Consider the following 16,780-nt stretch of genomic DNA (forward strand, 5'->3'; position numbering starts at 1 on the left):
ACTTCCTGATGGCCAGTTTATATCCATTTGTTCTTGTGTCCACATTGGTACTGAGCTTAAATAATTCTTCTCCCTCTCTGGTATTTATCCCTCTGATATATTTATAGAGAGCAATCATATCTCCCCTCAACCTTCTTTTAGTTAGGCTAAACAAGCCAAGCTCCTTGAGTCTCCTTTCATAAGGCAGGTTTTCCATTCCTCAGATCATCCTAGTAGCTCTTCTCTGTACCTGTTCCAGTGTGAATTCATCCTTTTTAAACATGGGAGACCAGAACTGCACACAGTATTCCAGGTGAGGTCTCACCAGTGCCTTGTATAGCGGTACTAAAACCTCCTTATCCCTACTGGAAATACCTCGCCTGATGCATCTCAAGACCGCATTAGCTTTTTCACTGCCATATCACATTGGCAGCTCATAGTCATCCTATGATCAACCAATACTCCAAGGTCCTTGTCCTCCTCCGTTACTTCTAATTGTTGCATCCCCAGCTTATAACAAAAATTCTTGTTATTAATCCCTAAATGCATAACCTTACACTTCTCACTACTAAATTTCATCCTATTACTATTACTTCAGTTTACAAGGACATCCACCATGCTCTGTGAGATATTGGCATATATATTAGCATTTCTTCTTTTTGATCCGAGTTCTGCCTGCACAGATTCTTTTCCCCATACAGCAATTAGATCCAGTGTCTCCCATTCAGTCCATGCTGGAGCTCGTTTGCGATTCTGGGACTGCATGGTCACCTGTTCTGCTGAGCTCACCACGCTGACCAAACAGGAAATGAAATTCAAAATTTCCCGGGGCTTTTCCTGTGTACCTGGCTAGTGCATTGGAGTTGAATGTGCTGTCCAGAGCGTCAAATTGCATCTGCACTACCCCAAATGCGACCCAGCAAGGTCAATTTTAGCGCTTCTCCCCTCAACAGGGAGGAGTACAGCAGTCGGTTTTATTGCCCTGTAGGTTGACAGAACGGGGTTGGTTGTGTAGATGCATAGCTTATAAAATCGACCTAACGTGGCTAAATTCGACCTAACCTCATAGTGTAGATCAGGGCTCAGAAACAACCCCTCTACAGCACAATACCTTCCCCTTTTGTTCCTTGGTCTGTGGCAGGGGTTAAGTTGTCACTGGTGTACAGTAGCACTAATTTATGACCTATCTGTACTGGCAGAGCTGACCAGTGAGTAAGGAACATAACCAAGGCTCCACGCATCTCCTGCCCCTCCCGACTTGCTCTCAACCCACCTGCTCTAGAAAGGGAATTAACAAGAACATGGACCTCCTTACTTATGTATCCCCCAACACAGAGGTGTCAGGATGTTCTCACTCCTCCTTGCTTGCATGGGTGCATAGTCCAAACTACTTTCACTCCAGACATGCTACTTCTGAGAACAATGTCATTCAGTGTAGAGACAAAGTTTGGGCAGGCAAATGAACCTTGCCTAATCGCAGACCTCTGAATAAATATTTAAACAATATTCATTATGCTATAGGATTAATTTTTTACACAAATTGAAGACTGGTGTTAATAGACATTGGGGTGCACCATGATGAGTTTGTTTGTGTTAAAAGCCGATGGAACACTTTGGATGGATGAGTACATTCTTATCCAGTCATGTAACCAGAAGATTATATATTCTGTGGGAAAGAGGCACCTTCACATCTTATGTATATTTAATCCTAATGGCAGCCATTTGCAGACTCTGCCTCACCATAAATAATTGTTTCCATAGGGTCGAGACCCTGCAAGTTCAGCTCGTTCCCAGTGTTCCAGCTGAATGGCATCTTTGCTTACATCCTGCTTCAGGGGAAATTGCAAACTGCTTCATAAACAAAATCTCAATATTTATGCTTAAATAGTTTTTGATCAAGAGCCAGTTACACTGAAGATGCCTCAGTTCTCTCATGTTTTTCTTTCAGCAATACAAATCAAAGTGCTGGGTCTAATGATACTTTTTTTTGTTCCTATGCACCCCATAAAACTGTTTATATCTTTGAAATTATTTCTCCTCTATAACCCTAATCAGCAACAATGGGATACCTGAGTATTTCAGTACAATGCAAGAAGATGGTGGTATTTAACCACCTTTCACACAAACACGCTCCAATATGATGCTCTCCAGCAACTTCATGGATTCTGGTTTGTCCGGTATTCCACAATTTTTTATGTTGTGTCCAGTTTGCATATAAACTGCAACCACAAATTCACAAATGATTTGCTTTCATGGGAACGCACAGTTCTATGTTCCCAGGAGTGCAAAATCCTTTGTCTGTAGTGGCAGTTCGTTGCAAACATGGAAGCACTGATACGAGTTCACAAAAGTTTCTTCCACTCAGAGGTAGGTCAATTCCGTGGAGCTACACTCTAGCTAGCCTCTGCATCTGAAACATAACAGACCACGTCACTCATTTATCGTGGATAGAACATGTAAATTAAAGATATATTTTGAGACTACATCTCTCTGAGGTTTGCAGGTGGAGCTGTATGGCAGAAATATGGCTAAAGCACAGGAAGTTATATGGCCCCTATTGATGGTCCCCTGAATCCAGCTATGAGTTAATAATGTTTCATTGTGTTCTTTTGAACATGGGACAACCCTGTTGCTGCTGCTCTGATTGATTCTAAGTCTCACCATATTTATACTGTGGGGAATGTCTTTTAATGAAACCCACATTAAATGAGATGAAGCCAATATACAAAATAAAGCAATACCGAGGCAATAACTGAGGGAATTCATTACTTGTCAATCGCAGCAAACTGTCCTATTCAGCAAACACGTAAGCCCATGATTAAGTCCCTTTAAACAAATCAAACCCATGCTTAAGTGCCGATTAGGGATAGGCATGCATTTGATTCTGGACTAAAGGCTGTGCATCCTAGAAGGCCAGGGAAACGCGTGTTTCTTTGTCCCAGAACAAACACAGTATATGCACAGTAAAGTGCAAAAAGAGATGTCCTGTATGGGGGAAAGTTTCTCTTGTAAAATAATTTTCCCAAAATATAAAATAAAACACAAGACAGCAAACTAGAGAAATACAAAATAAACAAACTACAAGGCTATTGCCTGCCTGAGTCAGACAGCCACATGGGCTATTCTATTCCATTTAAGCTCTTATGCTGTGACACTAATCAAGTTACCAAAATGCTTATCATAACACTTCTTTTTTCCTAGGTCTTTCAAGTTAGATCAGAAAGTGCAATTGAAGCATAGACCTACTCTAGAAACCTAAGTGAAATTCCCATCTGGGCCAGCCCTCCTTGTCACAAGAGAAAGGTTCAGATTATTAAGTACAGAAGAAAAATACCTAATATGACTTGCTTTATATGATATATTCCAGTCAACTAGGTTTGAACTCCTAATCCATTGCATTCAGTGAAAAAGCTTATTCATTGCCAAACAGAACAAACACACACACACAAACAACCAACCAACCGAAAAAAGAAAATCACAAACACTTTTCTCTAGATAGTTTACAAGTACACAGTGCATTCCTAATGAACCACTCCTAGTTTGTAGAGGCAAATAAAACTTGGAGCAAGGGTGAATTTAAGTACTATTTTTACTGTCTGAGCTGAACATGCTGCCTGGCTGTTATCTTCAAAGGTCGCCTCCTAGTTTATGAATAATAAGTCCTTAAAGCAATGTTGTCAAAATAAGAAGGAAGGGAAACATTGCTACACACAATTATGACTTTTAAAGAAGACACTAAGGAAGAGAGAGGTTTTTAAAAGGAAATCACAAGATGTAATTGACAAGCCCTGGTTCCAAAAACAATTAGAAGCGGAAAATTTTTAGCCCAATTATGGAAACCATATAAATCCATCCCAATTAGAGGTGAGCATATACTGGAACACTGAATTCAGACACTCTCAAGTTTCAGGGGTGTTCAAAGCATGGCCCGCACGTCAAATGTGCGGCTCCGGACCTTCTGTAACAGTAATATGAGGATTTCAAACCCTGTAGCTAAACCAGCTCTTGTTAGCTTTCTATTTCTTTTTTTTCTGGTGTTTCATTTGAACTCTGTATTACTTATTAACACATGCAATATTTGCATTGCCTATTAATGCATAGCTCTGGGCAATAATCATAATCTGTAATTATTTTTTCACCTGTAAAAACTGTTCAAGAAAATGAAGGCTTGAAGTCAATAAATTTACCCTTTTATTTTCTAGTCTACATGGTAGTAAAGAAGATTACAATATTAAAAAACGTATATGTAATTAGAATTCAGAGCCAATAGTTGTTAAAAAATATTTTACATTTCTTTGTGCTGTCCTGAAATCCATGGCTTCTAAAGAACATATATAGTTTGGGGGAAAAAAAATGGTTCTGGGGGTTTTTCACACAATTTCCGAAACAAACGTTTAAACTCTGATTCACATCAGTAGGTGTTTACTCTTAATTAGCTTAGATACTCTGTTTTCTATAACCCCTAGGAAGCCACCTTTTCTAGTAATTAATATTGCTTTAAACAACATTATCCAACTCTAAATTTCTGGTACTATTTCTTCAGTGGCATCATTCCTGGCACAGAATGATGAAGTCCTTCTCTCTAGAAAGAGTTTCAGAGGAGACATGCCCATAAAGAATGAAAAGGAATCATTCAAACAGATTTAATATTATGTGAAAACTTGAACATAATGTGCAGTGTTTTACATTTCATACCATTAAAAACAAGGAATTCAAATTTTAAAGTAAAACTTCGGACTCATGAAAGCTGCTGCTAGGGCAGCAGTAGAAAAGTCTTTATCCAGAAAATATGTAGAGCATAAGCTACAGTAGATCCCAATTCTTCATTCTTCCTTTCCTCTAACCTGGAGAGATGCTTAGGGTTAGGGTGTGAGAGGATAGTTTAATATCTATGACTGTCCAGTCTTTGACCATACTGATCTCTAAATCCATGTATCACTGACCAACAGATTAGCGAAGAGCCGATCACATATATTAGAATGAGTGTGTCTTTAAAGAGAACAGAGTAGCAGGTAGCGTATCTTCCTTTTCTTTGAATGGCTGATGTAGATGTAGAGCAACAATTTTACAGTTAAATTGTTAAGCCAATTAATTATAGGAGAAGTGGAGTGTATCGCTGTGTAGCCTATTAACATTAAGTTCAACATTTTACAAGGGGCGTTTTACAAAGGGAGTTACAAGCCTAACTCTGGTAGGCTTCTCCTCAAAGCCTAGCCATAATTACTATGTCTATAGACACAAATTAATCTGTTAAGCATGTTTTGTTCTTCGCTTTTTTCTTTCTTGGAACTGATGAACCACCTTCCTCCGTCATTTTGATTTGAAGACATGTTGGTCCAACAATTAAATATATACTGTACTTACCTGTGATACCTTCCCAAGATGCTGATGATCACATGATGGTTCGAGTGGTTCCAGAAGAGGTCCCTCTTGTCCTGCTTATTGACTGCTACCATGAGTTTTGCTGGCACCAGAAGATGGCATAGGTAGTCCAAACCGGAGGCTTCCTTTGGAATGGTGTCAGTCAGATTCCACACTTCTTTGCCAATATGTGGGGGGTTTCTTTTAGATACTCCTCCAGGCTCTACCCGATGCATAGGTGTGGGGGGGAAAACACAAAAGAAAAATGAATGAGCAACATCTCATGGCTCTTGTTGCTTTTATTCTCATCAAATAGCCTGTTCACACTGATTTCTATTGCATGTCCCAACAACTTGTGGCAGACCTTAAGTTAACTTTGAGATTGGGATGATAGAGGGAACAGTTAATCTTGCATGGGCAGCTAAAACAGGGCAGGCAAGGAGGTTGCATAAACCAGACAGAATCAGAAACAATTGACTTATTAAACAAAGCAATTTCACTACTGTCTAGCTTGTAAAATATATTTGTACTATACAAGCATATTTAATAACACTTCACTCAGCTCTTCTACAGTACATTAGACAAAAAATAGCCAAGTCAGACTGTCCGGGAGGCCCTGGAAGGTGCTAATTGACAGATAACCGCACAGAGTCTGGAGCAGTAAATCTTGTGGTCAAAAAGGGTAACGTGTAGCCTATCACTACAATGAAGTTAAGTTTAAAATTACATTAAGTGCTTTTGTTAGGTCCATCAGGTGAATCCCCAATGGCTTGTCAAGTACTGAATAAAGCATTATGAAACCATACCATAACCTCTTTGTTAGCCTTAAATTACAGTAGGTATAGGCATGAATGTTGGCAATGCTAAAAGTTTGCTACTGTTTGCTGCCCTCATCACTTAAACACAATGGAGATACAAAAAAAAAATGACAATATTTTTAGTTCTGTCTTCATTGCCCCAGTTCCTGAATTTAAGCTGTTAATATCTTATATGTTTATTCTGTTGGCTGTTATGTGATTATGAAGGAGCCATTTAATAAGGTCTGACATTTTATGTTTGAAACATTAAGCTATACAAATTGGAAGCAAAATGCCTTTAGTTTTTTTTTCTTCTTTTATTAGTAATTGCTCAATTTGGTTTAATGTCAGCCACTTCTTAAAGCCAGAGTATGAATACACAGAAACTCCCTTCTAAATACTGACATTTATTTTGTTATAAACTTATCCACATTCATTATTCTTTAGATAATGGTGAAACTTTCCACTTTAATACTGTCCCAAAGGTAGAGAGGACAGTGGGTATTATTGGCCTTTTGGGTAGAAAAGTTTTATTACTGCTTTAAAAAAGGCAGTAGAGAAATAATGAACTCTTGCCTTTTTCTATCTTATTATCCATTTAGGACTTTATGAGAACAAACAGGTTTCAAAGTAACAGCCGTGTTAGTCTGTATTCGCAAAAAGAAAGGGAGTACTTGTGGCACCTTACAGACTAACCAATTTATTTGAGCATAAGCTTTTGTGAGCTACAGCTCACTTCATCGGATGCATTCAGTGGAAAATACAGTGGGGAGATTTATATACATAGAGAACATGAAACAATGGGTGTTACCATACATACTGTAAGGAGAGCGATCACTTAAGATGAGCTAATACCAGCAGGAGAGCTGGGGGGCAGGGGGGACGGGAGGGGGAGAAAACTTTTTGTAGTGATAATCAAGGTGGGCCATTTCCAGCAGTTGACAAGAATGTCTGAGGAACAGTGGGGGGTGGGGGGGAAATAAACATGGGGAAATAGTTTTACTTTGTGTAATGACCCATCCACTCCCAGTCTCTATTCAAGCCTAAGTTAATTGTATCGAGTTCGCAAATTAATTCCAATTCAGCTGTCTCTCATTGGAGTCTGTTTTTGAAGTTTTTTGTTGAAGAATTGCCACTTTTAGGTCTGTAATCGAGTGACCAGAGAGATTGAAGTGTTCTCCGATTGGTTTTTGAATGTTATAATTCTTGACATCTGATTTGTGTCCATTTATTCTTTTACGTAGAGACTGTCCAGTTTGACCAATGTACATGGCAGAGGGGCATTGCTGGCACATGAAGGCATATATCACATTGGTAGATGTGCAGGTGAATGAGCCTCTGATATTGTGGCTGATGTGATTAGGTCCTATGATGGTGTCCCCTGAATAGGTATGTGGATATAGTTCGCAAAGAGCTTTGTTGCAAGGATAGGTTCCTGGGTTAGTGATTTTGTTGTGTGGTGTGTGGTTGCTGGTGAGTATTTGCTTCAGGTTGGGGGGCTGTCTGTAAGCAAGGACTGGTCTGTCTCCCAAGATCTGTGAGAGTGATGGGTCGTCCTTCAGGATAGGTTGTAGATCCTTGATGATGTGTTGGAGAGGTTTTAGTTGGGGACTGAAGGTGATGGCTAGTGGCGTTCTGTTATTTTCTTTGTTGGGCCTGTCCTGTAGTTGGTGACTTCTTGGTACTCTTCTGGCTCTGTCAATATGTTTCTTCACTTCAGCAGGTGGGTATTGTAGTTGTAAGAATGCTTGAAAGAGATCTTGTAGGTGTTTGTATATAAATCTCCCCACTGTATTTTCTACTGAATGCATCCGATGAAGTGAGCTGTAGCTCACGAAAGCTTATGCTCAAATAAATTTGTTAGTCTCTAAGGTGCCACAAGTACTCCTTTTCTTTTTGAGAATAAACAGGTTTGCAACATGGAAGAAGCAAAACAAAAACACCCCTGCAATTTGCAAAAAGAAAGTGTTCCTAAAAGTAGGTTAAATATGTTTTTTACTGGTAAAAACATTTTTAAGTAAATATAGTGTTTGTAAACCACACCACATTAACAGCACTGGTGGGAGATATCCACTGTTTATCATGGGGCATGTGTAACATGAATAGTAGCAATAGGAGCTTCTCCAGCTAATCTCTGCAAATCTACCTTCCTCAGCCCTGGCCAGAAGGGACCATCTGTGGCAGTGGGCAGACTGTCTCCTTGAGTGTCCTCCTACACAGAATGTTGTAAGTGTTGTAAGGGAAATTTTAGCTCATAGTCCAAATGTTAAAGATTATGAGCAAATTTTCTACATAGCGTGAGAACAGATAGAAGCACATTTAAATCACGGCAGTTCCACCATCTTACACCAGGACTAATTTCAGCCCTTTTAATTTTAAGAATTACAGGCCTGATTCTATAGCTGCTGTGCACACAGAACTCCCATTGAATCCAAACTGTAGAGCACATGCAGAATCAAGTCCAAAATTTGCTTTCATACTTTTGTAATTTGACATAGAACCACAGTGGCTATAATTTTCAGAGCTACTAATATACCTAGGACCTAACTGGCCTCAAAAGTGCCCAATCCAGAGCCTAACCTTCAGTTGGAATGTGCCTACCTAGATATAGTAGACTTGGCCAACGGCTTAGGGGCCCAACTAATATTTTCAAATTAGACATGGGGACATCTGGAAGTGAAGCTGTAGGTGACTGAAAAGGTATCTTCTCCCAAAGGTGCTGCCACACTTGGAGTGTACTTGAGTTGGGGAGAAATTGAGTGTATCCACAGTGAAAAATCCAAGGAATTTGGGGAATGGCAAATGGATAAAATTATCTTCAAGCACATACCAACTTGGCAAGTTTTTAGCAGCAGATGAGAAAAAGAATACATTAATTTAACAGCTGACTGTATCTTCCCACCAGCCCCCTTTCATTTGCTGTAAAGGACATGAGGACACAAAAGTTAAGCCAGAGATTTCTACAATATAGTTGTCTACTTTTTCTGTAAATAACGGCTAGAAAAAGCTGGGAGCCAAAGGGCTAGACACATATCTAAGAAAATACACAACCACTGGGATGGAATTTTGAAAACTACTTATGTTATTATTTTAATAGCTGCCATACAGAATCCACATGTTTTATGGGAAACCATATACACAGATTTTTCTGTATATACACAGATATACAAATTTTTCATAATTCAAAACATATAGACTATTCCTATTATAGCAGAGTTTACTTGTTCTTATTACTATATTGTAGAGCTAACATCTCGTCAGGCACTTTAAATATGAGATAACATTTTCAAAACCACCTAAGTGACTTAAGAATCTAAGGCTTGGTCTAAACTACCAACTTATGTTGGTATAACTGCGTTGCTCAGGAGTGTGGAAAATCCACGTCCCTTAGTGATGTAGTGATACAGACCTAACCCATCCACACCACGATAAAAGAGACAAATGAAATGTTCCTGGCCATCGGCCTGCTCCCATTTGAAATCCATAAGGAGTTTTGCTATGGGTTTCAATGAGAATTGGGTGAGAGCATTGTGTTCAAAATTATTTTTATGTACTTCAAGATAAGATGTGAAGATTATTCAAGATGTCCTCTTTCGACAATTAGTCTCTTTCATAATGCAGGAGCAACTGCATTATACCTGTTTCCTGGTCTAAACCTATATTTTAGGCAAGACAATAACTTTTAAGTAGAGTACAGGTTGTTAAAATACCTCTTATTATAGACAGCATATTCAATATGGCACAGAAATATTTGTCTACTAAAGTCATTTTTGTAATGGGCTATGTTGACTTTGTTGTTTTAAAACTAAATACCAACCATAAGGTAGTAGTGGGCTGGAACAGATGGAGAGTTCATTTCTCAACATGCATTGGAATCAAAATGCATTCTTTAAAATTCATATCCAAATGTGGATTGGGTAAATTATAAATGATAATTTTGCACAGTTATAGAGATACATCTGATATAACAAAAACTCTGATTGTGTAACACAGAAAATAAAGGAATAACTCCTGTACAACAGTGTTAGAATTAATTATTGTTTATAGATGCCACCTTAAAAAATGAAAGGTAATTTGTTTTAAAAAAGGAAGTTCACAGTGGATCACTTTTATAGCCAGCAATAATGGTGAATTCTAGTTAGTGTAATCCAGTGTGAGCATCTCTACTATGTACTGTTACCATTATTTCTAGTACAGGTATGGAACAATTATGGATAATCACTTTGTGTTGTGCATTGAACTTGTCAAAACTTCATATCAATTTACTTTATTGGTGCAGTTAGCATATTAAATCTATCCAGTGTCTGAATATCAAGCTACCGATAAGATAGAGGGGGCTTGCATGAGTCCCTTGTTAACAAAGCCAGCTTTGGGGGCCATGAAGGAGAACCTCAGCTTTCACATAAATGGCTTTTTTCTTGTGAAGCCAACTTTGGGAACATTTACCTGATAGTAACTCATTTAAACAGATGGGTAGAATTGAAAGGCACAAATATTTAGACTTAGTTTCTGAATCAGGAGGCTGGGAGGGGGGTGAAGATGGGGAACCTAAAGATCTCAGACTCACATACAACAATTGCATTTACAATGAATCTCTTAAATGTGGGTATTTCCCCAAAAATTATCTAACAAACTTTCTCCAAATTCCATAGACCAGTCCAGTGTATTGTGTTGCCATTGCCAAATAGCGTAGGAATTGGTTACTTGGGTCAAGAAATGGATGGGATGGAATTGTTTTGAAGGCCCATGCAAAATGCTGTGGTGCTCTCTGCTTGTGAACATTTTCAACATGCTGTAAAGCTGGGCCTGAGCTATCTGTGGCTCACCCTGGCAGCTACTAAGCTATGGGCACTCCCACTATTGCCACAGCAGTTGGCATGTGCCATATGTTCTTTGCAACTGCCAGCCTTACCCCGCTGGCCCTTACCCACCAGGACTCAAGGATGAGGAGCAGAGGAGCAAAGGCTAAGCTGCTACAGCTTGGAGCGTGGGTCCTGCACACTCAACACCTCTCTCCCTGCCAGGCCAGCTCTAAAGCCAGTACTGGCACATCTGAGGAACCAGAGGGGATCCAGACTACCACCAGAGGCACCCGACTCCAACTGAGCAACCATTCTATACCTGAAGCCACAGCACGACCCATTTATACCCATTGCTGCTGCTGCGAGACACAGCTGTCAGGTAAGAAGCCACATAAAGAAGCCTCTATGAGGGCAGTGGAGTGGAGTAAAGGACTGGAGGAGGAGAAAGAGAATGTAATTGATGAATATTTTATTAGGGATAGACAGAAGAGTATGGAATTGATTTTGAGGGGTTAGTGTGTGTGTAAATTATGGATTGGCCTCCTCTGAGGTTGAGGTGAGGAGGCAGAGAAGTATTTAACCCAAGGAGCAGCATATTTATCACAGACTGAGGAGTTTTTGGCATCATGCCTCTGCACTGAATGCCATTCGTTGATTTTCTATTAAATCTAAGAGGAGAATGAATAAAGTGTACAGTTGTTAGTAAGGTTAAAGAAAGAGCACTTTACATGCTTATCCAACCATTGGAAACAACAAATTTGCATCTGCCATCCCATTAGCAAGTTACTGCTCACAAATTTATAATTATTTATTCACTCAGCATCAAGCTGTCCTCTACAATCCAAAACATTCTGTATTTAATGAAAATATGTAAGCTCATTTTTGGTCAAGTAGCAAAATTATATATAGCATTAAGTCTAATTTCCATGACTATTTGCATGGAGGTATGGAGGTTTGTGTATGAACTATGGACCAGGATTTCTTTGAACTCTGAAGTACTAATCTGGTAAATTAATTTTTCACTTTTAATTTTCAGTATGTTTTTATTGTATCCAGGGAAGAAAAGAGGAACCCTACTGTAGTTAATTTAGCACCTGTACATTCCCAGAGAAGGTAATGAAACAGTGAGTAATTCAAACTTTATAAAGGGAGTGAATTCTAATCATGTTAAGGTTATTCTTAATTAAAATGTCTATTAACTTTTTGTAGTCAGTACAATTATAGATGTATTCCTTCTTGACAAATTTATAAAAAAATTATGATTCAATACTATTTATTTTTTTTTAAATTCCCACCTTAGAACAAGAATAGCTCATCTGTATAAAATAGCTCCAAACTAAGTGATCAATTTTAGGAAAAGTATAAGCTATTTAAAATGTTCCGGTTAAGCAACATATATTTAAGCTAACTTGATCCCTACTTCTTGGACTCATAAACACACTCATGGAGCTAAGAACTGTAGGATATAAGTCATCATCTTTTTGTCTCATTTAGCTTAACCAGTCCATGTAAATAGTTAACCCTTTTAGATTTTTTTTTTTTTGCTTACACAGGATATATTTTTGATCAGATTTTTTGTAATTATTCAGGCTATCCAGTCATAGAATATACTGTAAGTGATTTATCAAACACATATAAATTGACCAGCACTTTTAGCAAGTGCTTTGTGGTTCCCAGGAACAGCTATGACAGCCTGACTGATTTTAGTGCAATCAGTATGTTATCTGAACAAAACATCCACTCTCACACCCACCTCTGAAATTTTAGCAGTTGAACAATGGGTAAAAACCTCCTAAAAACTCAACAATGACTGACCTTTTAAATGTGTTTTGCACTGACTAACATTCACCTGAGTTTCTCATAGGAAACGCCATTTACTACACGTGTGAGGTAACTTCAAACAATCCAGCATTCTTAGAGGAGGCCCCATTGGCATAAGTGACCTTCAACCCCACTGCCCAGGCTCATAACAAAGTCTACTCATTCGTTTCATTTATTGCTTTACATTTCAGAATAATGTTCCTGCTCATCAGGAACTGAGCAACTGTCTTTTCCGAGTTTTAATATTGAGACATTCCTAACCAACCATCAAATCCTAAGCTCATGGTGATCTAATATGTGGATTATACAGAAAAATGACAGGAGTTTAAAGGCAGAGCTTGTTGGAGACCCTTGGTATTAAGGTCCAGTGTTGCTTGTTTCAATTAGTATCCTACCCAGTCTAAATATTTCTGAGACAGCTTGCTCTGGTATCGTAGAACTTTATAGACTACTGCTTTCTGACTTCAGGGAGCAACTTATTTGTAGCTCTTTCCTTTTCCTGTTTTCAACAGGAGGTGAAATGACCGAATGAGTGTTCTCTTCAATTAGAGCAGAAGAAGCAGAGCTGGTGTGAGGGAATCAGATGGGGCTTTTAACAAGGCAGAAGGACAGAATTTTGTTCCTGCTCACGAGGAGCAATAAAAGCTTCATTGCAATGCTGGACATGGAATGAAATGTCCTGGAGTCCTGTAAATATCAGGGGACTGGAAACTGATAACTAAAGTGTGTTTTTGCACAAAAATTTGACCTTCCATGAGCCAAAGAAACATCCTATTGTCAGACACTGGACTAGGACTCTTCCCTTAATGGATGAGTCACATACTACCACTTTCCCAAATTTCATTGGTTTGTATTATTAAAGTCAGTAAGAGTAGATCATGTGTAATGGAAAATGTGTGCTTCATCTCTCAATCAAGTCAATAATTAAACAAGATCAGGCACCATTTGTAAGCTCTGGCGCCTGATGCCTAGTGGGTAAGGAGCTCTTTGTTCCCATCTGTTGGTGAACATGGGGAAGAACAATGACAGAGCTGCTTTGTTGGCTTAAACTATTTAACTATTATTTGTATGTGTAGAGGCTTGTAGGAGCTTTGTGCTGGGAGAGAAGCTGAGCCCTGATTAGGGGTAGGGGCTTCTCTGACTAGGGGTCCTATAAAGGTAGCAGCCAGTCGTCCAGCAGCACAGACAGCTGCAGCAGTACAGGAGCCAGCAAACAGAGCTGGAAACAGGGGAGTTTGAGTGGGAGTTCTGTTGGAGGAGAAGGTATTTATACAGAGGCAGCAGTGGTAGTGACCCAACAAGTGGAAGACACAATGAAGATGACTGGATGTGGAAGCTGCGGTATGTACATGATCCTGGAGGGGGTACCTGAAAAGAGTTTTGTCTGCATGAAGTGCCGTCTGATAGAGCTGATGGAAGAAAAGATCAGAGGATTGGAGATGTAGGTGGAAAGTCTGCTTGAGTTTAGATGGGGGTCAAGCGGATTATGGAGCAAAGACATGACGCAGCTGAAGGGAAAAGCTCAGACTTGCAGATGGAAGCAGGACTGAAGAATTCTGAGGGGAGACTGCTGGGTGAAGAAAATGGACAGTGGAAGCATGTGACTAGGAGAACCAGGCAGAGGAAAAGACGGGCTAGTGAACAGGTTTGCAGAGCTCAAGAACAGGTTTGCAGAGTTGCACAATGAAGAAGGGGCTCAGCAGGTGGTCACTGAAGGTGGAAGGACAAGGAAGAAGAGAAGAGCGGCTAGTCCTATAGGAAAAGGGGAAGAGTCAGTGGAGACTACACCAAATAGGAGCCCCAGGAGGGTACAGGATGGGTTGAAGAGGATTATAAGGGAGAATAGGAACGGAAAGAACTTGCAGCCAGAGGGAACAGGGGATAGACTGGAGAATCACACCGTCACCAGGAAAAGGCAGGTCTACGTGATCGGGGAATCCTTACTGAGAAGAATAAACAGGCCTGCAACCAGAGTTGATCCAGAGAATAGAAGGGTGTGCTGTCTTCCAGGTGCTAAGATATGGGATGTGGGCCTGATTTTGAAAAGGATCCTAAAGAGAGCGGGAAAGAATCCACTGATTGTCCTTCATGTGGGAACAAATGATACCGGTAGATTCTCGCTGCAACGCATCAAGAGAGACTATGCCAGGCTGGGGAAGACGCTTAAGGAAATCGAGGCTCAGGTGATCTTCAGTGGTATTCTGCTTGTTCCTAGAGAAGGGCAACAAAAGTGTGACAAGATTATGACTATCAACAGATGGCTCAGGCAGTGGTGCTATAAGGAGGGTTTGGGGATGTATGGCCACTGGGAGGCATTCATGGACAGAGCACCGTTCTCTTGGGATGGACTTCACCTGAGTAAGGAGGGAAGTAGACTTCTAGGATGGAGGCTGGCACAACTGATTAAGAGAGCTTTAAACTCAGAATTTGGAGGAGATGGTTGGGAGATGTCCAGTGTGACAAAGTTCCTGCTCTATCTTGGGGGGAACCTGGGCCCGCCCTCTACTCCGGGTTCCAGCCCAGGGCACTGTGGAATGCAGCTGCCTAGAGTGCCTCCTGGAACAGCTGTGCGACAGCTACAACTCCCTGGGTTACTTCCCCATGGCCTCCTCCCAACACCTTCTTTATCCTCACCATAGGACCTTCCTCTTGGTGTCTGATAATGCTTGTACACCTCAGTCCTCCAACAGTCCGCATTCTCACTCTCAGCTCCTTGTGCCTCTTGCTCCCAGCTCCTCACATGCACACCACAAACTGAAGTGAGCTCCTTTTTAAAACCCAGGTACCCTGATTAGCCTTCCTTAATTGATTCTAGCAGCTTCTTGATTGGCTGCAGGTGTTCTAATCAGCCTGTCTTAATTGTCTCCAGAAGGTTCCTGATTGTTCTGGAACCTTCCCTGTTACCTGTCCCAGGGCAAAGGGACCTACTTAGCCTGGGGCTAATATATCTGCCTTCTATTACTCTCCTATAGCCATCTGGCCTGACCCTGTCACACCATGTAATCTCCACACTGGATTTTAACATTGAGAGGGAAGAAAACATAGTAAGAAAGGATACAGCCGTGGGTAAGAGAATGAACATACGGAAGAAGGGCAGTGTGGATACCAGTCTAATAGGTTATACTGGCTGTAGAATGACCGTGTCTAATCGGGTAAAGAGTGTGAGTGAGGCCAAGCAGCAAAAATTAAGATGTTTGTACACCAATGTGAGGAGTCTAGGTAGCAAAATGGAGGCACTAGAGCTACTGGTGCAGGAGGTGAAACCAGATACTATAGGGACAGAAGCATGGTGGAATAGTAGTCATGACTGGACTACAGGTATTGAAGGGTATGTGCTGTTTAGGAAAGACAGAAATAAAGGTAAAGGTGGTGGAGTAGCATTGTATATCAATGATGAGGTAAAATGTAAAGAAATAAGAAGCGATGTAATGGATAAGACAGAGTCCGTCTGGGCAAAAATTATATTGGGGAATAAACTACTAGAGCCTCCCCTGTGATAGTACTTAGGGTGCTCAATAGACTGCTGGGATCCGATCTGGATATGGATAGAGCCCTCTTTAATGTTTTTAATGAAGTAAATACTAATGGGAATTGTGTAATCATGAGAGACTTTAACTTCCCAGATATAGACTGGAGGACAAGTGCTAGTAATAATAATAAGGCTCAGATTTTCCTAGATGCGATAGCTGATGGATTCCTTCATTAAGTAGTTGCTGAACCGACTAAACAGGATGTCATTTTAGATTTGGTTTTGGTGAGTAGTGAGGATCTCATAGAAGAAATGGTTGTAGGGGACAACCTTGGTTCAAGTGATCATGAGCTAATTCAGTTCAAACTGAATGGAAGGCTAAACAAAAATAAATCTGCGACTAGGGTTTTTTTTAATTTCAAAAGGGCTGACTTTCAAAAATTAAGGAAATTAGGTAGGGAAGTGGATTGGACTGAAGAACTTGTGGATCTAAAGGCAGAGGAGGCCTGGGATTACTTCAAGACAAAGATGCAGAAGCTATCAGAAGTCTG

Source organism: Natator depressus, chromosome 3 (genome assembly GCF_965152275.1).
Source record: "Natator depressus isolate rNatDep1 chromosome 3, rNatDep2.hap1, whole genome shotgun sequence".
Classification (NCBI taxonomy): Eukaryota; Metazoa; Chordata; order Testudines; family Cheloniidae; genus Natator; species Natator depressus.